The following is a 25739-nucleotide window of genomic DNA, read 5'->3' on the forward strand; positions in this document are numbered from 1 at the left end:
TGTAGGGGAGGACACTGGCTTTATGTCTCCAGTATAGGGCCATATGGGCCAAATGTTTGAAGGAAAGTGTTAGTTCCATGTGGTCTTGTCCTTGCACCCATTTCTCTTGATAGAGGGCTTCAAAGCTCCCTGTCCTGGTCATGCTGTTAACATGCTCCAGTTTTATCTAATGGCATAGGGGACATAGAATTGAGCACTGTTGGGAGGGAAAGTCCTTTCCCTGGTCTTATGTTTTTGTGTTGAAGGACCTCCATTGAAATACAACTCTTGGCCTGTAGTCTCACTCCTCACACACTCCTTCCAGCAGAGAAATCAAATACCTAATGGCGAGGTGGTGACGGGGTGCTAATTGGGTAGAACAACTCTATCAAAGGACTGTAAACTTCCCATTTTCCTCCCTAGAGACAGCTCCAGACTTTCCTTTGGGTGGAGAGGGAGGCTTTGGATGTGTATTCGGACAGAGGAGAGAGTTGGCAGTCACGGAGTATTAATAGGATCTTTGGTTCACAAACCTAATGTCATTTTCTCCAATTAGTTTATCAATAATAAAGCTGACAGTTTAACCTCTGTCTGTCTACTGATCTGTGTTTTATTTTTCAACTGCTTCTGAACTCAGGAGTAGAAGAAATAGGCAACTTATACTGAATGCCTAAAATTTTTAAGAGGCATACATGTGTAGTATTTTAGATTTGTGGCTTTTTTTTTTTTTGGTGAAAGTAAAGTGGGGCCAGGAGCGGTGGCTCATGCCTGTGATCCCAGCACTTTGGGAGGCCAAGGAAGATGGATTGACTGAGTTTAGGAGTTTGAGACCACCCTGGGTAACATGGTGAAACTCTGTCTCTACTAAAAAAATATAAAAATTAGCTGGGTGTGGTGGCAGGCGCCCAGCTACTCAGGAGGCTGAGGCAGGAGAATTGCTTGAACTCGGGAGGCAGAGATTGCAGTGAGCCAAGATTGCGCCCCTGCACTCCAGCCTGGGTGACAGATGAGACTGTCTCCAAAAAAAAAAAAAAAAAGGTGAAGTGGGCAGCATCTTTCTTTTTTGACTACTCTCCTTCTTCCTCTCCTTCTTTCCCTTCTTCCTCTCCTCCTCCTCCTCCTCCTCTTCGTCCTTGTCTTCGTCGTCGTCTTCTTTTTCTTCTTTCTTGGGATGTCCTCTGTTGTCCAGACTAAATTTCAGTGGCTCCATCGTGGCTCACTGCAGCCTTAACCTCCCAGGCACAGGCGATCCTTCCACCTCAGCCTCCTGTAGCTGGGACTATAGGCACACACCACCACACCCAGCTAATTTTTTATATTTTGTAGAGACAGGGTTTCACCATGTTGCCCAGGCTGGTCTCAAATTCCTTGGCTCAAACAATCCATCTTCCTTGGCCTGCCAAAGTGCTGGGATTACAGGCATGAGCCACCACACTGGGCCTATACTTCTCTTAATTCAGTCTAAGATGATACTGACATTTATTTGAAGTTAAGTCACATTGTTATGTCTATAAACTTAGCATAAATGAAAACTCTGAACTAAGATTTTTCGATCTGGTTTGGAAGTGAAGGTTAGAGCAGTCAAGGATATGGAAGATACATGAGCTGAGGGTTAAACAGATCTGGATTATGCACAAGAGGGTCAAATAGCTCTAGGTAAGAAAAATAAGAACAGAAGGGGACTGAGTCATTGATTTTAATGAAATAATGAACGCATTTTGAACTTCGCTTTTTTTCTCTGTCATTGACAATGAAAATCAGACACGTTACTATGGGAAAATAGCTAATCTTAACTCTTTTTAATTTCCAATTTTTCACATAAACAAAGGTATACATGACTTGCAGAAAGGGAAATATGAACTTTGATTTTCATATTTTATTTATACAGGCAACGTCTGAAATCTTTCCATGATTTGGTGTTGTGGGAGGCTGAAAAACCATCATTTGTTCCAACATATTGCTCAACTTGTCTTTTCAAAATTCCCATGATGATTGTCTTCTGTGGTTAGGACTGGATGACATTTGGAGTTTCTGCTTCAAAAATGTCAAAATAGAGTATACCTAAGCTTTTACATCTCACCTTGTAAATACACTACATCCTGGTTTTACTGTTCTTAAGTAAACATCTTTCTAGGCACTTACAAATGGTCTGATTCTTTACTCTTTCATTTCTTTCTCCTAGACAGCCTATGAATCAACTCAATCATGACTTGAATTTCTAGGGTAGTACATAATTCTAGTTTTAATTTAAATCATTGCAAAATTCCCTGAAGATCAGTGTTTTTAAAAACAAGTCAAAGATTTGGCTTAGCTGGGTTAAGGGTCATCAGTGTGACCCAAGCTGATACTGACTATGGTCTGTACTGATGACTCAGAAAGAAAAATCCCCTTGATGAAGTTTACTGAAAATTTCCATGATGCTAGGGGCCACAAAAGCTGTAATCTTTTGGAGGGTGCTATAGTTTCTTCGACCTCTTATACACATTATCCTGTCTTAGCTCTTTTAGTATTCTATCTCCTTCCCTTTCCTTTCTCCATTCTTTCCTTTTGAAGATTCATTCAGCAATTACTAAGTGCTCACCCTGTGTTCTCTACCAGGGATTCCAGTAGCACTTTGCTATGGTCTATGGTCACCACCGCCATCACTGTTATCATCGTCACCATCACTACCATCCTCACCACGACTGAGTGTATGTCGTATGCTGCACTCAGCTCTAGGCACTTGAAACGCAGTGTTTTGAAACCCAGCTACAATATTTTAAGGTGAGAAGTGATGCAGCTTTCCTATTTAACAGATGAAGAAAGAGATTCAGAATTGAAGTTAAATTCCGCACTTCATATAGCTGAAATGTGGCAGAGCACGATTACAGCCTATGTCTGCCTTACTTCTAGTCCATCCTGTTTCCACCTTACCTCACTTCTTTAGCACGGCCTGGAAAGAATTGTGTACTTCTTCATTAAATGTACCTTTGTTTTATATTCTTTTAACTATTCACATAGGCCGATTGCTATACTTTGGGCTTCAAGGGAGTATTTATTACCTATTTTGAAAGAAGGCCCTTTAAAGATGATTTTAAAACATTTTTCAAGTAAATGCAATAGCTCTTGTTTATTGCTTCTTGCCATGTGGAATTACTGTAAATCCAATTAGTTTGATCAACTTCCCTGTAGACATGGTGTTGTTTGGCACAGATGTTATGCTTGGTCCTGACGTTATGCAGTAGAGAGACACGTTTCAGGATTCGCCAGGGAGGTCAGCAGAATAGGGCAGCTGAGGACAGGGACGCCTGGCATCACAACTGCCTCCTAGTCTCCCACCTTCCCTAAGAGGGAAAGGATTTCCTGGGAAGCCCACCCAGCTGCAGGGTTTGGTTGCTGACGTTCTGTCTGTTTTGAAGTTATAGTCAGGGCAGGCAGCAGCAGGGGTGGAGTTGGAGTGTACAGAATGGAATATCAACAGTTCTGAAGTCAGCAAAAAAATGAATGTAGACAACACTTGAAAACAAAGGAACATAGACCCTTAGCAGGCATAGTGAGGCTTCCTCTCCTGGGCAAAGGTTCCCTGTTAGTGTACAATCTGGAAGGAAGGCTGCAAGGACGGTCCCGTGGTGCACATATTAAATGAGTTAAAGCACTTAGAAAACTGCCTGGCATGTAGCAAGGGCTCAACAAATGCAATCACTATTATTATTACTTAATAATGTGTTATTATTACTCAAAGATGGGTTACCACTGTTGCTCAAAATGTGTTTTTATTTTTATTGTTACTGCTCTTATTCCAAGGTAAGTTGTGAGACTTGGTACTCAGAAACTAGAATCATGGAAGAAACCCAGGTTAAAGATCCACCGGTAAGGCCAGTGCTTGGACATGAGGTGAAAACCTAGTTATCAGAAGAGCAATAGTGTAATACTGCATTAGGGATAAGAATCTTAGAGCTGATAAATATTCCTATGTTAGAGTGAGATGGGTCTAGGGACCTACAGTTGGCTGGAGCCTGCTGATGGGATTCAGTGCAGAGCAAATAGGTAAGGAAACTGGCTTCTCTTTATACAAAAAGCTATTTTTTGTTTTGTTTTTTATTTTATTTTGTGTTGTTTTGAGACAGAGTCTCACTCTGTGGCCCAGTCTGGAGTGCAGTGGCACTATCTTGGCTCACTGCAACCTCCGCCTCCCAGGTTAAGCAGTTATCCTGCCTCAGTCTCCCAAGTAGCTGGGATTACAGGCACCTGCCATCATGCCTGGCTAATTTTTTTGCATTTTTAGTAGAAGCAGTGTTTCACCATGTTGGCCAGGCTGGTTTCGAACTCCTGACCTCAAGTGATCCGCCCGCCTCAGCCTCCAAAAGTGCTAGGGTTACAGGCGTGAGCCACTGTGCCCAGCTAAAGCTATTGTTTTTTTTTTTTTTAATTTATTTATTATTATTATACTTTAAGTTGTAGGGTACATGTGCATAACGTGCAGGTTTGTTACATATGTATATTTGTGCCATGTTGGTGTGCTGCAATAGTTTTAATATCAACTATAGAAGTATTTGAATAAGTTAAAATCATTTAAATAATTATATTTTATCTCATGGCTATTTAATTGACAACTATTTAATATTAAGGCCAGAATGATAAGATGAGAAAAGAGAAAAAATCACAATGCATTTATATTTCAAGAATTGTGAGCTTAGTGTCTACCCTGCATTGTTAGAAGCTGCTTGGGACAGTTGGTGTCCCTGAAATGTTATCACCTAAAGTTCCATGTGGAGATGACAGTGATAGAAGATGAAGAAACTTTGTCCAGATGTTCTGGGTAACTGGAATGTGAATATCCACAGGTATTTGTTGAAAGAATGAATGCATGCCAAGAGAAGGGGAGGCACAGTGGGAGGTGAGTGGCACATACCTGAACAAAGATGGCCCAACGTTCAGAGCCTCAGCAGCATGCAATCGGACACTTACTGGGCAAAAAAACACTTGCTGATGAAATAGCCATAACATTTTACTTTATAAACACTTAAATTATCCCTGTTGCAATTGCTACAAAACTGGGAGAAATGTGTTTTTTTCCTCATATTTCTTTTTTATATAATTTTTCAGAATTAAACAATGACTAGCACTTTGTCTTGAAACTGATGTGGCTGAAATTCTTCTCATGAACTTAGGAATCAACTGACTAAGGAATAGGATATGTAATGAATGATTGAGAAATCACTAGTTGATTATCATAAACCAAAACTCAATACATGCACAAAGTATGTAAACCGGAAAATGATCCAATGTCTTTTTCTTTTTTTTTGGAACAGTTGAATCAGTGGTTGAGTTTGTCAAGTTGCATGAGTTTGACCGTCATCACAATGCAGCGTTCGCATAGTCCTGATTACATGACTTACAGTTTTCCAGTGAACCCTCTGGCTAAAACTGCTCTTTCTTCCTACCCACATTTACACTAATATTTATTCTAGAAATTCCTGAAAATTCAGCCCTGACACTACCAGAGCGACTTCTGTTCTCTGCCTTGTCATGGAGCTATCTAAAAGCAGCTGGCCATAGTCATTCACCTATAGTTATCCTTTGCTGCAGAAACTCCACCGCAGCTTCCCCTGTGTTTATTTTAAACCTTAAATTTGAAGAGCAAAATGATGAGAAAAATAGCATTGAGTCTAACCAGGGCTTCATAAATATGTTGCCATGGCTTATCTCGCTACATGAACCACTGCTGTGGGATTTGGGGTCTGGTTAGGAAAGATTAAAGCAGTGGGTGGTGCAGCATTCTTTGCTTAAAACCTAAAATACACCTCCTTGTGCATTAAATACACAGAGGTATTTCAAAGCCAAGTATGTGTGTAATTAAAGTAAGAAAGCGCCAGCCTTCTGTGTGCACCTCGAGCTTCAGGCCGCCACATGTGCTCTTTGTCAAGCCTTGGGAAGGCCAACAAATACACTGAGCTGCCAGGCAGATGTGAAAAGAAGCATTAGATGCTGGAATTCCAGTTGAATCCTTTGGCAGTGAACGGTCCTGCAGGCTCATGCCCGCACAAACTTGGTTATGTATCTCCTTCCTTTTATTCACAGACACGGAGTGAGGATACAGCTCCTGCTAATTTCAGCACAAGGCTCTCACTTCTTCAATGGGGCAGCGGGGAGCCGGTATCTGCATAAGCTGGATATGGCTTATTTGAGTGAATGGATCGCATGCCCGGTATCGACATCCCAGATTCTTCAGGGTTGTACCTAAACAAAAAGATTGAAAAGGGGAAAGTCATTTTTTTTTTCCATGCAGGACTCACTTTCAAACCCAGTGTCATTATTCATGAGTTTTCGCAATGTAAGCATGGCGCCGCTTTCGCTTGCGTTCCTGCTTTCTGTTTTCCTATTCACCTGTCTCTTGGGTAACATTTTATTTGTCCCAAGCATCCTTTCCTTCCCTTTGCCTGTCTTCTTTCCTTCTCTTCTGTCTCCCGTGTCTCTACTTCTTTGCACGCTCTCTGTCTGCCTCTCTGGACCTCTCTGGGTCACGACGGCATTTAGCGAGGAAAGCGTCTGAGGTCAACCTGCACGGATTTTTTCTTCCTCCTCCTCCCCACAGGTTCTTCCTCTGGAAAGGGGCTTCAGAGGAGAGGATCTTCTTTAGCTCCACCCTCTTGCTGGGCAGCTTGCTCTCCAGACAACTCCCTTGACCTTGTCCACAGCCCTAGCCTTCATAACTCCCCAGTCCCAGCCCTGACCCCAAGATTCCAGGTCCTAACTCTGGGCTCTGCCCTGGCCTGTCTGAAATCAGGTGTCCTGGATGAAACACAAAGTCAGTCAAGAGTTAGGCTGCTTCCCTCACCACTGACAGATATGTGAAATTTCAACCAACTAATTGGAACTCAGAAGATCAGGCAGTATGGTAGGATTGAAAGAGCCTGGGACTGGACTCGGAAGATCTGAGCAGTGGCTGCAGTTTGTCTAATAAAGGAGCTTGGCACCTGTTGGAATCTCAGTCTCCTCATATGGAACTAGCAGATGGTGGAGCTGCTATTCAAATATTGATTAAAGTCGTTTTCCTGATAACCTCATAGGTCTACAAAGGAAATTTCCTATGGAATGTAAGAGAGAGTCAAAAGGGGAGGCAAACTAAAATCTTTATGTTGTGACATTGAGTATGTTTTGTTTAAAATGTGTCATGACTCAGAAATAGCTTTGTACTGCTCAGCAAAGCCTGGCCATAAAAGAGTTGTGACTCCTAAATATTAGTGATGTTGACTCCTTGAGCAAGACAAGCAATCAAGTCCTTGGACATGTCCCCTCCACCGCCACACTCCTGCAGAGTGGATCTTAGAAATGCAAAGAAGCCTCTAGGTTTGACGCAACAGCTATGGGCAGAGGAATCAGTGAAAACTGGCACTGATATTGGAGGGCGGGAGCAAGGTAGTGGGGGCAGGGAGGTGACAGGCTGCCCTTGGTGTCAAATCCAAACTGTGGGGTGACGCTCTGAGTCCTTTAGATATAGGAGGTATACCTATACCTGTCTATATCTATGTCCGTGTCTGTGGCTAGCCCTAAATCTCCATCTATCTATCATCTGTCTATCTATCTATCTATCTATCTATCTATCTATCTATCTATCTGTCTCCATCCATGCAGCTATATCCAGGACCTGTTAGCACCTTAGTCATTAGCAACCACATCGACTGGGGACTGGGGAGTGCCAGAACGCTGAGGGGACCCTGTTCTGGAATCAGAGGTGTGAGAGAAGAGGATGGGTAGGCAGATGGAGCTGCTCTACTTTTAAAATTATCTATGTTGAACAGACTTGCTTTTCATTTGTAATAACCTCAAGTTAGAGTGTCTGGTTCTTAGAGTGAGCTGGAATAAGCTATCTTTAAAACTTCACACCATTTAGGAGGCATTTTGAAATAGTTTTTCTGCTTACTGATCAGAATCGTGTCAAAGAACAAATGAGAGTATGTGAAAATGCTACTGCACCATTGACATCTGTGAGATTATGAGGGTGCATATTTCTGTATATTTATGTGTGCCAAGTAATAGCAAAACAGTTAAGAGGCTATTGGGGGAAAATCGTGTATACTTTCTTGGGAAAAAACTTTTCCTGAATTTTAAAAGGATAATTTTATTTTCTTGCAGTGGGTTGTTTTGCCCAGTGCCAAAAACAAGTATGTAACAGTGTCCAAGCAGGGAAAAGCCACTCCGCCTCAGGCTGTTCTGTCCTAACATGTAACCACAAATATTTCTCATGTTGTAAATACCCTTTGTAGAATTCAGATCATGTAACCTTTTAGTTTTGAAATATTGCCACTTATGTGAACTTCTGATAATCTTTGAATGTCAGATTTTGTCCTGGCCTTGCAAATCTTTTCTCCCTGCTTTTTAAAAAGACCATCATTTAGGAGACAAGAACTCAGCCTAGGGATGCTGGTTAGCCAGTGACTAAATACTCCAGGATGCCAACATAAACCTCAACCAACAGCGGGCCTCTGCTAATGTTAGGCAGCTTTTGATTCTTCACATTTACTGAAAGTCAGACTCCAAAAGGAATGTCTTTCATTCTTCTTTTTCTTTCCTTGTGTTTGTATACTGATGGACAGAAAGAACTTAGCACAGGGCCTGGGTCATAGTAAAAGCTACCTCTTAAGTCTGTCTCTTGTTTATTACAGGCATTGGCATCCTTTTAACAGTGAAGTACTATATCTGTGAAAGTATTACAGAATGGTAAGAAACTAAACTTTGGCTGTATATCCAAGGCTGAGAAGAAATTATAACGGGACAGACGGAACTCAGGTTGCTGCCATCTGAGAGCAGAAGGGAAAGAAGAGGAACATTCCCCTGTTCTTCCCCATCCTGCTTGGGTTTGGTTTGGTTCGATTTCCTTTGGAATCTGCATTTGCCCCAGCAGGCATTTAAGCCCTCTGAGTCCTAAGACACACAGTAATGGGATTAAGGTGCATGACATACGAAAGAAAAGGGCAAAAGCATTTTAGATGTGGTACCAGGGCAAGGATTGGGGCACTTCAGAGTTTCTTTTTAAAGCTGTTAGAGATAGAGACTTTTGTGTGAGAGAAACAAGTGCTCTTCATTGGATTTTAGCTACAGAAGTGCTAGGCGAAATCACCCTCGCAAGAGCAGCACAGTGCAGTGGGTAATGCTCACTACCATTACCGTTCAGAGAGCACTGGAGCAGTTTCTTGACGCCCCCCTCCACGCTGAGAGTGAGGTGCCAGAGGGCAGACTGCTGGCTGGTGGCACAAGGAGTCATGGGAAGGTCATGGGCTTTGAGGTGGGACATACCTGGCTTCAAATCCACTTATAAACTGTGTGATGTTTGACAAGTTAATGTCTCAGAAACTCAGTTTTATAGCCCTGAGCCAAAAACAAAAACACCTTCCTTGCCTGGTTGTTATGAGAATTCTTTGCGATAAGGTACACAAAACCACTACAGATAGGCACCAACCAGTGCCATTTTCCTGGACAGATTCATGATTTAGGGAAAGCAGTCTTTTGCCTTTTAAAAAGACCTACCATAAGCTAAACAGACTTAAATATGTTTACGGAGCCATGCAACCAGCTTAATTTGCATAAAGTAGAAACATTTCTCAGATACACAGCTGGATACTGAAAACTTCAGAATTGTCCTGGCCAAACCCAGAGAAAACCGAATATAGGGTAGGGTTTTTTTTTTTTTCTTTTTCGTCACTACATTAGGAAATGGAGAACAGAAGCCTGTCCATCCTGGCAATAATGTTTCATAATTCAAGGAAAATAAGACTTCTATTTTGCATTTAGTTCCAGTTTGATACATTTTTGTAGCAGTAGATTTTGGGTAGGTTGGTTTTAGAATTGTTGTCCAAGACCAGCAATTCATTTTTCCAGAGGTTTCATGGAATCAGGTAATGTCAAAACAGAGAAAACTCAGCAATAAGATGAGAAAGTTATTTCGAGGCAAAGTAGTGGTGGGATGAATCCCGCCCCCCACCATGACCCACTCCCAAGACTCAGCTGGTAGTAATCATAGTAATAAGTATGATGATAATAGTGAGGATAACAATAGTTAACGTTACTGGAGAAGTTACTGTGCAAGAGGGAATGTGTTAAGTGCATTTCCTATATTTTCTTTTATCTTTCTTTCTTTTTTGCCACAATTACACTTTTATTTTTAATTTTTTAAAATTATACTTTAAGTTCTGGGGTACATGTGCAGAACTTGCAGTTTTGTTACATAGGTATACTTGAGACAAGAATCTTGCTCTGTTTCCCAGGCTGGAGCATAGTGGCGCGATCTCAGCTCGCTGCATCCTCCGCCACCCGGGTTCAAGTGATTCTCCTGCCTTAGCCTCCCAAGTAGCTGGGACTACAGGCACCACCCACATCTGGCTAATTTTTGTATTTTAGTAGAGACAGGGATCTTGCCATGTTGGCCAGGCTGGTCTTGAATTCCTGACCTCAAGTGATCTGCCCGCCTCAGCCTCCCAAAGTGCTGGAATTACAGGTGTGAGCCACCGCACCTGGCCCATTTCCTGTATTTTTCCATTTACTCTCCCTAACAAATCTATGCACTATTTTTAATCCCTGTTCCAAAGTTGGGGAAACCAAAGCATGCTTAAAAACACTGTTAATTAGCTAGTGAGATGCAGACCATGAGGCCTAAGTTTGCAGTCCCTTGTGAGAAACAGGCACCTAGCGTCTCTGAGAAGTGCCCATGTAAGCCTTCTACGAATAACCTTTTTCAGAATTAATATGAATTTGCTAATTACTTCTACCATTGTAAATTATTTTCCCAGCCCACATTGCTGGCGTATTCTTTTAGATTGGGATTTTTCAACTTTGATCCAATTGACATTTTGGGATTGATCACTTTTTCTTGTATAGGCTGTATTGTATTGCCTGGGTTCAGGCTCTGCTGTTACCAGCCTCAGCACCACACTTTCCTTGTTGGCATCCCTCAGGCCTATCCATCCGTTTGTGGCCCTGTCCTCATTAGCCGGATGGAAGGTGCCCTCTGCTCTCTGCCAAGCCCTGACTGATTACAATACTAAACAAAGCAATAGTTTGTTTGGAAATAATGTCTGTGCCTGCCTCTTTAAATTACAGACCCAAGCTCTGTTCCAAAGCCATATTTTTCCTACCTCTTAAATGAGCAGATGAAGTTTCCGACAGGTTGGCTCTGGGCCACATCAGATGAAGACATGCAGTCACCTCCTGTTTAGTCTTCTGGATTGATCCTGGTAAAGCAGCACCGGCCTTCAGGAAGAACAGCCTTCCTGTTCAGGAAAAATCCACGTTTGCCTCTGTCCCCTCTTTTTGGTTTATGAAATCTCGTTTGCCCTCCTCCACAGCACAGCACAGGTGAGGAAAATAGACCTCTTTGTAATTTGGGGCCAAACCATTCAGAACGTATAAAATCAGTCATTAAAATAGAAATAATTCACATTTCTTGATTGGTCTATAGCAGTTTGAAGCAAATTAGGTTGTCATGAAGCAGCTGTCTTGGAGGTTTATGCCAGGGCTCTGAGGCTCCCTCTGTCCCCCTGAGAATGTAAAGGACTCCTTGAGTACCAGGGCCAGGCTACATCCGACTTCACTCACTGGAGCCTCTCGGGGGGAAGTACTGGGGAGCACGAAAAAATGCCAGCCTTATTGATGGTAAAGGCAGCACATAATAAATACTCACTTTCATCTTCCTTCCTTCCCTCTCTAACTTCCCTAATATGAAAGGTAAAAAACGGGGCTAGGGGAAAGGAACTCTCAAAGGAAGAGAGAAACAGTATAGATCTTGGAGACTGGAGGTGAAGTGGTGGAGTTTGTGGAGTCTCTGTAGCTCCGTTGGCCTTTTTGGCGGTGTTTGGGTTCTGGGTGCCTTTGAGTGCACCCTTCCCCTCTCTCTGCCTTCTCATGTCTGTTTGGCTGTGTGGAGGTAGTGAGGTAGTGGTTAGCGCCTGGTGGAAAAGAAGCAGAAGCTGCTGTGAAGCTCAAGGGAAATCATTTCTTCCTTTCTGACAAGACAGATCATGAGTGCAGGGAAGGAAGCTGCACCCGAAGGCGCTGCCCACTGGATGGGGCTAGGCTGTTCCTCTCAACGGGTGAGGAAAGGGAGAGGAGGCCCACTTCAGGCTTCATAAACAAGGAGTGTCTGAGTTCCTGAGAATACGAAAGGCACATGGGAGGATGGAACCTCAACCTTAGCAAGGTATTGCATATTCTAAAAAAATCCTTGATATCCCCACCTCCCAACTGGGTGTATTGATGACTGAATAAATGCTAAAGAAAGACTATAGGACTAAAGTGTCTTAAATGTTCCTTAACCAAAAAATGGAAAACACTGCAAAGTATGTGGGGAGATGAAGGAGAGAAATTAATAATCCATTGTCTTAATCCTTTTGGGCTGCTAAAACAAAATGCCATGGACTGTGTGGCTTATAAACAACAGAAATTTATTTCTGACAATTCTAGGCACTGAAAAGTCCAAGATCAAAGCACCAGTAGACTCAGTGTCTGGTGAGTGCCTGTGTTCCCATACACAGTGCCTCTTTGCTGTGTCCTCACTCAGCGGAAAGGTGAGGGTCTCTCTGCGGCCTCTTTTATGAGGTCACTAATCCCAATCATGAGGGCTCTGCCTTTATGATCTAATCACCAGTCCAAAGGCCCCATCTCTTAATGGGATCACCTTGGGGGTTAGGATTTCAAAACATGAACTTTAGGAGACAGAAACATTCAGACCATAGGATTTATTTAGAAACGGTTTCATTTACTTAAATGTGACCCATAGGACACTTTATAGTGGCACGTCAGCCACTTTCTTTAGCACTTTACAGAAGTCCACTCCCCTGGGGTGCAGAAGTTCCGGCACCTGGCCAAGTGCCGTGGTTCACGCCTGTAATCCCAGCACTTTGGGAGGCCGAGGCAGGCGGATCACTTGAGGTCGGGAGTTCAAGACCAGCCTGGCCAACATGGTGAAACCCATTCTCCACAAAAACAAAAGACAAAAACAAAAATTAGCCGGGTGTGGTGGCACGTACCTATAATCCCAGCTACCGAGGTGGCACGCACCTATAATCCCAGCTACAGGAGAATATCTTGAACTCAGGAGGCAGAGGTTGCAGTAAGCCAAGATGGTGCCACTGTACTCCAGCTTGTGTAACAGAGAGGGACTCTGTCTCCAAAAAATTCCAGCACTGGGGGCTTAACCATTGCATTATCTTCAATAATGATTGATTAATGAGCATTTTCATAGAAATATATACATTCATTTTGATTTTAAGATTCAGTAAAAGTCATTTGAATTTACAACAATGTTGTGATAACATATATGGCAAGTATGTTATCTCCGTAAGGAAATTGGTGCTTCGAGAAGTTAATGACTTCTTAGTTAATTATACAGCCAATAAGTGCTAGAAGCCGGCTCCTCTGCCACTGGTTGGTCCTGTGCACTTCCCCCCATTGTGTACTATTTCCCCTGAAAACGGGAGAATGTGTCTGCTTCTAAGGACATTGTGCAATCAGAATTATCTTTGAAAAGTGGGGTTTCGGCCGGGCGCGGTGGCTCAAGCCTGTAATCCCAGCACTTTGGGAGGCTGAGATGGGTGGATCACAAGGTCAGGAGATCGAGACCATCCTGGCTAACCCGGTGAAATCCCGTCTCTACTAAAAAATACAAAAAACTAGCTGGGCGAGATGGCGGGCGCCTGTAGTCCCAGCTACTCGGGAGGCTGAGGCAGGAGAATGGTGTGAACCCGGGAGGCGGAGCTTGCAGTGAGCTGAGATCCGGCCACTGCACTCCAGCCTGGGCGGCAGAGTGAGACTCCGTCTCAAAAAAAAAAAAAAAAAAAAGAAAAGTGGGGTTTGGAGGCAGGAGCCACTGGACAATATTTGAGTCTGACACAGAAATTACAGAAACTACTTAATTTTAGCAGGAATCTCAAAGTTTCTTTTATTAGCTGAAATTTTCTCAATCCAGAGAATTGTTGCATCTCTTCATGAGCTTGAGAGCCATGGGGCATGTGTGATTATCCTTATTTTATCAATGAAAACCTTGAGGCTCAGAGAAATTAAGTAATGTGTAGTGATAAATTTGGCATTGTCCAAAGAGAGGGCTGGACTTGGCCCTCAGCTTCTGGAAGGTAATCTGTGTCATACCTAATAGGAAGGAGAGTCTTTGGGGAGGGGTCCATCGATGCCTGACTGTCTGAGGCTGATCGTACCAGAAGGACCAACCATGCGATTTAAGGGTTGAGCCTTCGGAGAAGTTAACCTGGAGGCTGAGTGTCAACTCTGTAGACAGTCAATCCACGAAGAAATCAGTCATGCCTACCTAATGAAGCCCCAGTAAAACCTCTGCTCATGGAGACTTGGGTCATCTTCTCTGGTTAGCAGTACTCCATGTATGTTGTCCTACACCAAGGCTGAGAACGTAACATGTTCTGGGGACAGCAGAAGCTTCACAGGTGCAGCCCTTTGTATGCTTTCCTTATAATAAACCATAACCCCATGAGTATAACAAACAGCCTTCAGTGAGCATCCTTTTAGTGAATTATCAAGTGTGAGGGTGATTTGGGGAACCTGTTGACCTTGGGGTTAGTGTCAGAAGTGTGGGAGATTTTGTGTTGACTTTCTTTTTAGCTTTGTAGTTGGGCTGTAACTCCTTGCAGTTGGTGTCAGAAAGTCTTGAGTGGACTTGGCAGTCTGAAGGACCATGTCCTCCAACTTTGCAGTTTGGCTAACTGTAAGTCAGTCACCTGTTCACAATCACCGGAGTCTGAGCCAAGAATAGAACTCATATGATTGTAACACAAATACATGTAAGTACATTTGTAACACAAAATACTCTCACCAGGCATGTCCCAACCAGTACTCCAACCTGCTGGAGCATCTCTCAGTGCAAACAATGGCAATCAGAGCATCTGGAAAGTGGGATGCCCGCGGTGGGAGGAAATATGGAAAGGGCCGCCAGTGGGATGAAGACCAGGTGGGAGTAATTGGGAGGTCTTGGGATTGGATCAGTTGGCATGTGGCGGGACGGAGATCTGTAACCTTTACACATCTGCAGGGAAGCCCTCAGCTCTACTGAAGTAGTGCTTCCATCCATCAAAAGCACAGGTGATGAGGCTCTCTCTAGCATTTCATCCAAGAGCTCTTGGGCTGACATATGGCAGTCCAAGACTTCAGCTTGGATTCAGTCCCATTTCCGTAGGTTTTCTGGCCTATGCCAACCCAGTAGGATGAGCTAAGAGATTACAGGATCATACCTACCTTTGCTCCACAGATCTGAAATTGTTATTTTCCTCTTGAAATTTCAAAATTCCAGGAAAAGGAGTACAGCTGTAAAAATAATAGAGCGCTCACCTTGAAGCTGATGGCAGATGTATTATAACACAGTGAAGCAATCACCCAACACGTTTCATATTGCAAAGTGCCCAGGAGCACCAAGAGGATTTGTGTTCAGTCACGCCATCCATTCTCTTCAAAGAGAACAACAGAAGCAATCTTAATCCTCCATAAAATCTGCTATAATGTTCTGTTTGACATTAAGGCATTTTCATAAAACTGTCAGTTTAACTGTTTCAACTAACTTGAAGAGTCAATTTAGTCTAGCAGACTGGCTCCATGAAAAGCAATTGAAATAAGTTATTTGGGTACATTATCAGGTCAAGGGCATCTTGAAACTATCAAGTTGGCTGTGTATATAGTTAGGGGGCTTGGGGAAAGCATGGAGGAAAGTGGATAATTAGGCACCCACTATATACCAGGTACTTTTTCTACTTCATTTAATCTGCACAACAACATACTGTATAATCTCAATTTTATAGATGACAAAACTGAGGCTCAGGGAGATTAAGTAATTCTCTCAAGGTTATAAAAATGGCAGAGACAGCAGTGAAACCCAGACCTTTCTGCTACCAAGTCTCTCTCTCTCTCTATCTTTTTTTGTAGGGCAATAATTTATTAAAGCAAGAAATTGAAACCTTTGCATTCTGCAATGAAGATCAGGGTATCACTGAAAGACAGTGGAAACCAGGATAAAAGAGTTTTTACATCTCAGAGATTAAATTTCACCAATATTTTCCCCAATATTTTTAAAATTAAGAGTCTGTTCCCAAGGGACATCTTGTCTGTGCATTTCTTCACCGCCATCTTGGCGGCAATAGCTTCTAGAGGTGCGTTAAGATTGGCAAGTTGTAACTTGAACAAAGGATCCTGAGTGAATAAGAAGCCTGTGATTTTAGTAGCAAGGGCCGGACAGAGCACTGCATTGGCCTCTTAGCAGCTAAAGGCTTGAGTAGTAGGAGGCACACTGACAGCCTTGTGGCATCTTATTTAGCTTTGTCTGTTACCAAGCCTTGATCTGCCCAGTATTCCGCACTATCTACCTGTTAGAAATATAATTCAGAGGCCAGATGCGGTGGCTTACACCTGTAATCCCAGCACTTTGGGAAGCTGAGATGGGTGGATCACCTGAGGTCAGAAGTTTGAGACTAGCTTGGCAAACCTGGTGAAACCCCGTCTCTACTAAATATGCAAAAATTAGCTGGGCATGATGGCGGGCACCTGTAATCCCAGCTACTTGGGAGGCTGAGCTGGGAGAATTGCTTGAACCCAGGAGACGGAGGTTGCAGTGAGCTGAGATAGTGCCACTGCACTCCAGCCTGGGTGGCAGAGAGAGAGTCTGTCTCAAAAAAAAAAAAAAAAAAGAAATGTAATTCAGAAATATATTACACCATCACATTATCCTAGGAGAATGTTAGCTTAAGAATCTAAGTATGAAATTCTGAGGTATGACCTACACTGTAGCTCTGATTTATGGTGAGGAGTGGGTGTATTTTTTTCTAATGGGTTGGTTAATTTTTCCCTGATCTTGTTGAAATGGCTAAGACTCAAATAAGTTTAACAAATATTCATGAAACACAGTTTGTTTAACCATTCTCCTTTTCATGGGAAAAGATTGATTTGTGTGTTGTGTGTGTGTGTCTGTGTGTGTGAGACAGGGTCTTACCCTGTTGCCCAGGCTGGAGTACAAAGGTCTGATCACAGCTCACTGCATGCTTCTACTCCTGGGCTTAAGGGCTCCTTTCACCTCAGCCTCTCCAGTAGCTAGAACTACAGGCACACACCACCATGCCCAGCTAATTAATTTTTTTTGTGTGTATGGAGATGGAGTCTCATTATGGTGCCCAGGCTGGTCTCAAACTCCTGACTTCAAACCATCCTCTCACCTTGGCCTCTCAAAGCACTGGGATTACAGGTATTAGCCACTGAAACTGGCCTGGAAAGACTGATTTTATAACCAGTGTTTTTGTAATCAATATTTTTTTTTTTGTAGGAAAGATTCCAATTTATAAACTGCAATGAAAGTCATCAATTAGTTTACTCGTATTTCCTTTATCTCTTATACAGTTACACCCAGAATTGTGTTGTACTATCTCTTAAATATATACACATTATATTATAATATGCTCAGTATTTTACTTTGAAATGGTCTCTGCTATATGATGTTTGTGTTGTGTATTATTAATTGTCAACTAGAGTGGCATGCTAGATTTGGCACCAATTAATTCTACTACTTAGATCTCAAGTTAGATTTTACCTTTTCATCTCTGTTTCTGATCTTCACCTAACCCTTTCTCTTGCCTAATTGGCACCTAATGCCTAATACCTGCATACTATCCTTTGCCTTTCCCTCAAGTGATTGAGACTCCAGACACCCAACTACTGCATGTTCCAGGAACGGCTCCAGGTGCTGAAGATACAACAGTGAACAAACAGTCCCAAATCCTGTCTTTGGAGAGTCTCTGTTCTAGCAAGAACCTTCCTCATCAAAATTCCAGCCCTTCAGTATCTTAGCTGGGTATGAGGCAATTTGATTATCATGTTACAGTATGCCAGGGCATGGTGTGATTGATTTATAAGAAGTCTTTGTGTTTTTTGTTTTTTGTGTTTTTTTTTTTTGAGACGGAGTCTCGCTCTATTGCTCAGGCTGGAGTGCAGTGGCGCGATCTCAGCTCACTGCAAGCTTAGCCTCCCAGGTTCACACCAATCTCCTGCCTCAGCCTCCCGAGTAGCTGGGACTACAGGCGCCTGCCACCACGCCCAGGTAATTTTTTGTATTTTTAGTAGAGACAGGGTTTCACTGTGTTAGCCAGGATGGTCTCGTTCCCCTGACCTCGTGATCCGCCTGCCTCGGCCTCCCAAAGTGTGTGTGTGTGTTTTTTTTTAACCAACATTAATTTATACATCCTTCTGATTGAGATGTGAGATCTAAGGATCCATCTCACATCTTCTCTTGTGAGATGCATTCTTTTTAAAAGCTTATAAATAATGAATTCTGGGAAAAGTTTTTACATGTTTAACTGTTGAAGGCTAAATGATCATATTGTACATTCTAAAATTAATGATCATTTTCAAGAATGTTTTTCATTTTCCTTTTTAAAATTTGTATATGTTTCATGTGGATACCACTGGGATAAGGATAATTGCTTGAGTTCTCACAGCCAACACGTGAGAGAATAGAATTTAGTATTCAATTCTCTAAACTTTCTCTGCCTCTCCACACAACTGTGCATAGTTTTAACACAGCAATTACTATTAACATACAAACCTGAAATGTAGTGCTATCTTTCTTGAAACCTGAAATGGCAAGAAAGGAGAATACAAAAGACAGATTTCAATGTCACTGTCAGCCTAAAATAGAGACAACCTGATGGGATTTACATACATTTAAAATATATCCCTGTGGTTTACATTAAGACCTTCGATACTCATTGCCAGTTAGGTATTAACAGTTCTCAAGTCAAAGAGCAAGTCAGACAGGCCTGATGCTGTTACTTAGAAAAGAGGGAGGGTTCCCTTTGAAAACAACTCTTTTCTGGTTATGTCAGCATTTGGCATAAAAACCATCTGTGCTACTTAAACTTTTTACTGAATTGGATAATCAGAGATCGCTTGGCATGCAGATCTTATGATTCCAGATACAAATCTTTGCAGAGCTGTAAGATTTCAAAGAAAAGTTAAAGCCTTTGGGACAACAATAAATTTCTATCAATTTGTCTCTGTAAGTATCTGATCTCTAATCTTATTAAGAAGTGAAACAGACTCTGGAAAATTACTGTTGGCAAATTTGCACAATCAATGGAACATATTAAGTGAGCATAGGTATATTTCCTCTTGCTGAAGTGGTATTAAACTCTCTGATTGTTCCTTTATTGAGTTCAGATGTTTTTAGCAGATCATGGTCAATCATATGATCTATTTCTAAATATTTTAATTGGAGGATCACTCTGTCTCAACTTGTCTAAACAATTATAAATTGAAAAAAGAAGCGTGGCAACATATCCTATATTTCTTAGGCAAGAAATACTCATACAGGTGTTCACATAAAGAGAATTTGGCATGGTTATCAAATGGCTGTGGGTGAAACGAGCCAGAATTTCAACTGCAGCCTAGGATTTCCATCTTACATTACTGCTTTTACACTGAGTAACACGTGGGTTGACAACATGATTCTCTAGTTTTTGTTAGCACCATAAACTAATGGTTTTATTGGATAGACCCACTGCTATGAGGTCTGAACATAGTTGTATCGTTTAATGCGAAAATCAAATGAAACCTATGATTAAAATATTATGTTTATGATTTATAATTAAGCTGTGTAATAATTATTACTAGTTGCCAATTTTTAGAAATGATAAAATTTTTTGGTAATTGGTAATTATTACTAGTTACCAATTTTTAGAAATGATAAAATTTGTGTTAACTTACTGAGACCAACTCCATTCCCACTCTTTTTACTTTTTACATTTTAAGATTCACTGTATTTATAATTACTGTCATACTTTCTATTTGGTCTGTTTGGTAATATTTTGCATCATTATGATCCTTAATCATAATTTTCATCACCCTCAAAACACATAGCTGACATACATATGAGAAGAAAGACATTTTGAACTTTACATGTGGAAAGGCAGAAGAAATTGGTTGATGTTATGCGATGGGGTCAGTAAGGACTCTCTGTGGTGCCCCTTAGTGTTTCCATATCCCTTGGTAAAAGTAAATGGATCACTACAGCACCTAGAGCAGAATACTGAGGATTGTGATCCTTTAGGCACGGTGGTTTGGTCACTCTGTCAGTTACCTCAAACTTCTAAGGTTGAATGTTTATGTCACCCCCAAGTTCATATGGTGATATTTGAACTTATAAGGTAAGGGTATTAGGAGGTTGGACCTTTAGGAGGTGATTAGATCATGAGAGTGGAACTCCTTTTCAAAATTCTTTTGAGATGGAGTCCTGCTGTTGTCACCCAGGCTGGAGTGCAATGGCATGATCTTGGCTCACTGCAATCTCTGCCTCTCAGGTTAAAGTGATTCTCTTGCCTCAGCCTCCCAAGCAGCTAGGATTACAGGTGCCCACCACCACACCCCACTAATTTTTGTATTTTTAGTATAGACAGGGTTTCATCATGTTGGCCAGGCTGGTCTCGGACTCCTGACTCGTGATCTGCCTGCCTTGGCCTCCCAAAGTGCTGGGATTACAGGCGTGAGCCACCGTGCCTGGTCGCGTGGAACCCTTATACATGGGATTTGTGACTTCATAAAGAGGCCCCACAGAGCTGCCTTGCTCCTTCCACCACCTAAGGACATAATAAGAAGGCAGTGCCATCTGTGAACAGGGAAACAGGTTGATATAGTTTGGATTTGTGTCCCCATCCAAATGTCATGTTGAATTGTGTATTAGGATTCTCTAGATGGACAGAACTAATGGAATATATATACACATGTATACATATATATACACACATATATACATATATACACACACACATATATATACACACACACACACACACGAAAAGGGGAGTTTATTGAGTATTAACTCACAAGATCACGAGGTCCCATGATAGGCCATCTGCAGGTTGGGGAGGAAGGAGAGCCAGTCCAAGTTCCAAAACTGAAGAACTTGGAGTCCAATGTTTGAGGGCAGGAAGCATCCAGCACCGGAGAAAGATATAGGCTGGGAGGCTAGGCCAGTCCCTCTTTTCGCGTTTTTCTGCCTGGTTATATTCCAGCCGTGCTGACAGCTGATTAGATTGTGTCCACCCAGATTAAGGGTGGGTCTGCCTTTCCCAGTCCACTGACTCACATGTTAATCTCCTTTGGCAACACCCTCACAGACACACCCAGGATCAATATTTTGTATCCATCAATCCAATCAAGTTGACACTCAGTATTATCCATCACAAATTATAATCCCCAATGTTGGAGGTGGGGCCTGGTGATTGGATCACGGGGACAGATTTCCCTGTTGGTGCTGTTCTCCTGACAGTGAGTGAGTTCTCCAGAGATCTGGTTGTTTGAAAGTGTGTAGCACCTCCCCCTTCTCTGTCTTCCTCCCGCTCTGGCCATGTGATGTTCCAGTTCCCCATTCACCTTCCACCATGACTGGAGGTTTCCTGAGACCTTCCCAGAAGCAGAAGTGGCTATGCTTCCTGTACAGTTAGTGGAACCGTGAGCCAATTCAACCTCTTTTCTTTACGAATTATCCAGTATCAGCAGTCTTGGGTATTTATTTATTTATTTATTTATTTATTTATTTATTTATTTATTTTATTTTTTGAGACAGAGTCTCACTCTGCTGCTCAGGCTGGAGTACAATGGTGTGATCTTGGCTCACTGCAACATCCACCTCCCGGGTTCAAGCGATTCTCCTGTCTCAGCCACCTAAGTAGCTGGGATTACAGGCATGCATCACCACGTCTGGCTAATTTTTTTTTATATTTTTAGTAGAGATGGCATTTTGCCATATTGGTCAAGCTGGTCTGGAACCCCTGACCTCAGGTGATGTGCCCACCTTGGCCTCCCAAAGTGTTGGGATTACAGGCGTGAGCCACCGCGCCTGGCCAGTCTCAGGTATTTATAGTAGTTGGGGACGTACTAATACACGGACCCCTGTGCAGACACTGAATCTGCCAGCACCTTGATCTTGGGCTTCCCAGCCTCCAGTACTGTGAGAAATAAATTTCTGTTGTTTATAAGCTACTCTGACTATGATATTTTGTTATAGCTTCCCAAACAGATGAAGATACAAATCAACTGAGGTTCTGGTTAAGACAAAAAAAATCATGGAATGAGAAATGGAGGAAGGAAATTGTGACCATCAACCATAGGGTCAGCCCCTCCTTTAAGTTTGAATAATTTCAATTTTTCCCTTTGTTCCCTCAGTCTTAGGGAGAGTAACTGTTTCCTGTGGTTGCTTCTTCGAGGTCCGTTTTTACTCTTTTCATTATCTATTTAACAACTTTATATCTAGCTATCTATTTTTTGTGTTAAATTATCTCTGCTCCAACTTGCAGTGTAGTTTCTGCCTGCCTTCTGACTGGCCCGTGGCTGATGGAGTTCTCTCACACAATATTTGCCAAATGTTACTCCATGGGCCTCAATCTTGCAATTCTTTCCTGTTTATTGAAACTTGAGGAGGCCTGGAGCATTGATTTCCCATCTTGCTAGCTATCTTGCTAGGTCTCATGGTACTGTTTCACAGATCAGCCTGTCTTCATTTGTGCCTTCAACATCAGGATGTAGGACTTCGGGAGCTATCAGATATTCTTGCACAACAGGTGGCATGAGAAAAGCAGAGTTTAAGAAAGACTTATCAAAGGATTTCCTTTATTGAGACAGAGCCTCACTCTGTTGTCCAGTCTGGGTGATCCCCCTGCCTTAGCCTCCCGAGTAGCTGGAACTACAGGTATGTGCCATCAAGCCTGGCTAATTTTTGTATTTTTTGTAGAGACAAGGTTCCTCCATCTTGCCCAGGCTGGTTTCAAACTCCCAGGCTTAAGCCATCCACCTGACTTGGCCTCCTAAAGTGCTAGAATTACAGGCGTGAGTCTCTGAGCCCAGTCAATAAAAGATTTTATGGAAGCAAGAAGTAAGAAGAGGGAAATATCACAAATAGTCAGACTTGTTAGGAGTCTGCTGAAAGTTAGGTACAATGTGATTACCATTTGTACTGGGGTAGTAGCAGCAAGAATAAAAATCAAGAGCCATTGTGGGCTGAGTGTGGTGGCTCATGCCTGTAATCCCAGCACTTTGGAAGGTCGAGGTGGGCAGATCACTTGAGGTCAGGAGTCCCAGACCAGTCTGGCCAACATGGTGAAACCCCATCTCTACTAAAAATACTAAAAAATAAAAAATAAAAAAGTTAGAAGGATGTGGTGCAGGCACCTGTAAACCCAGCTACTTGGGAGGCTGAGGCAGGAATGTCGCTTGAACACAGGAGGTGGAGGTTGCAGTGCACTGAGATCATCCTGCTACTGTACTCTAGCCTGGGCAACAGAGTAAGACACTGTCTTAAAAAAAATTAAAAAGAGCCATTGTGAAGGGAGAATCTCTGTGACAAGGGACGTTAGGACAGGGCCCTGGGTCCTACCTGTCAACCTGCTACAGGAGGGTAAATGAGAGTCAGGTCCCGTCCCGGCTCAAACACACCCTTACTACTGTCTGCACACAGGAATATCTCCTGAATATAGTGCGAAATTCAGTAAAGTCAGAACTAGAGTCAAATTTCTAGGTTCTCATGGGAAGTCAATTCATGAGATTTCATACTGTAGGCTGTGGCATGGGTAGCCCACTAAAAGCACAAATAGACATTCAGTTGAATTAATTTAGCGGGGAGGCTAAAGTCAAGACTCAAGGAGGCAGGAAGGATAAGAAAAGTATCCGAGTGAAGGCGCATATATCAGAACACTCAGGGCTGCAAAGACATCTCATTTGTCTGGCGTCAAATACTTGGGAGTATTCATTAATGCTTGGAGTACTTAACAGTATTTCCTGCCCCTTTCTCTACCTAAGTAGGTTATAGGTTAAGGGAGTTAAAGTTAAGGCCCTTCAGAGTGTGTTTAAATGACAGCTTGCATTCTTCCCTCAAGAGCATGAGTTTGTGGTAATAAACGCCCTCCGTAGATGTGTATCTGCCTCCCATCATTAGCCTCCTTCTTGTCTTTGCCTTGTAGGCTTCATTATCACCTTACTGATAAATACAGGAAAAAGAGAGATAAAGATGACCTTTATTACATCATTTGTGCTCAATATTGGAAGCAGAGTCCTCCGGTTACATAACTTCTGGTCAGGGCTGTGTTGGGGGTGGAGGTCTTGACATCATGCTCCGGGAGCTGAGTGGGGCTGTAAAGTCCCCTCCACCCATGACTTATTAAGTCAAGCATTTTATTCACTCAGATTTGGAGGCTTCTCAGCGTATTTCTGTTGTCAGGACTTAGATTTCAGCAGCCTCGCATGATATGTCACAGTGGAGGAAAGAGCCTAGAGCTCTGCAAAGCAACCGTTCTTTTCAGGAGCTCTCACATGCGTCAGGAATACGGAAGTGCTGTGAAGAATGCAAAGCTCTAAAAGTATCAGTAGTTACCCCAGAGACATGGGCAGAAGCTAGGGAGTCGGGAGGATCTGTCCTCAAGTTGCTGCTTAATAACTTGCTTTGTTCCACAAGGCACTGGTGATCCTCTGCAGGGCCAGGCCTCCTAGTCAGTCATTCTTCTCCTGGCTTGCTGCATTGAAGCCATTCTTTCTCCTGTTCGTTGGAGGATATTTGGGATTCATTCCTTTGGCTGGAAGCCAGGCTGTCCCTTTCCCCACTAGCCACTTTTGTCTTCACATGGTGGTTTTTCCTTGTCCTCTAGCTTTCAGTTTTATGTTACTTTCCCAGAGATGCCATGCCTGGCACGAAAAGTAGGCATTTGATAAATATTTATAGGATGAATAAATGATTTGTGGTGGTTGAAAGAGGTGAGTATATGAAGAATGTGGCAGAATGTCTGGTAAACCATAGGGGTTCCTGAATTATTAGTTTTCTTACTCTAATGTTCAGAGTGATTCTGAAATGGTCTTTAACCACACGTGAAAAGTCAGCTTTGGTTGTACCCCCAATGATATGCACAGCCATTTAAAAGTTTTTGAATATGTTAAAAAATATTATTATGCTTTAAGACAAACCACACATACAGACACACACACACCACACCACAAAGAGAGAGAGAGAGAGAGAGAGAGGTAGAGAGTCTTTTCTATATTTTTAAATGGAGATTTTTTTTGTATTATCCTGCGTGGAGTTCTCTGAGCTTCCTCTGTGGCCTGTTTGTTTTTATTAATATTGAAAACTTATTAGCCATTATATTTTCAAATAATTCTTCTACCCTGATTTTCTCTCTTCCTCTTCAGGGGCTCCAATTACATGCTTTTTTTTCCCCCCAAATATTTAATATCGTTTCACAAACCTTAGATACTCTTTTCATTTCAATTTTTTCCCTCCTCTTTGTGGTTTAGTACATGCAATTTTTATGACCTATCTTCAAGTTCGTTTCTTTTTTTCTCTGCTATGTCTGGCCCATCGAAGGAATTGTTCATCTTTGATATGGTGTTTTTCACCTGTTGCTTTTTCCTTTGGTTCTTTTTTAAAGAGTTTCAGTCTCTTTACTGAAATTCTTCCTCTGCTTACACATATTGTACAACTTTTCTACTAGATCATTTAACATATTAATCACAGTTATTTTAAAGTCTGGGTCTGATAATGCCAACAACTTAGGCCATTTTTGGGTGTGATTCTGTTGGCTCTTTTACCTTTTGACTATATATCATTATTTTATATCTTAACAATGGGTCCTTTTTATTCGTGCTCTTTTGGAAGTTATATAATTTTTTTATTATGCTGGTCATATGTGTAACAGAACAGCAGAGATGGAGGTAAATACTTTTTATGTACAGAAATGAGTATGCCTTTT

The sequence above is a fragment of the Macaca mulatta genome, chromosome 5 (genome assembly GCF_049350105.2).
Source record: "Macaca mulatta isolate MMU2019108-1 chromosome 5, T2T-MMU8v2.0, whole genome shotgun sequence".
Taxonomy (NCBI): Eukaryota; Metazoa; Chordata; class Mammalia; order Primates; family Cercopithecidae; genus Macaca; species Macaca mulatta.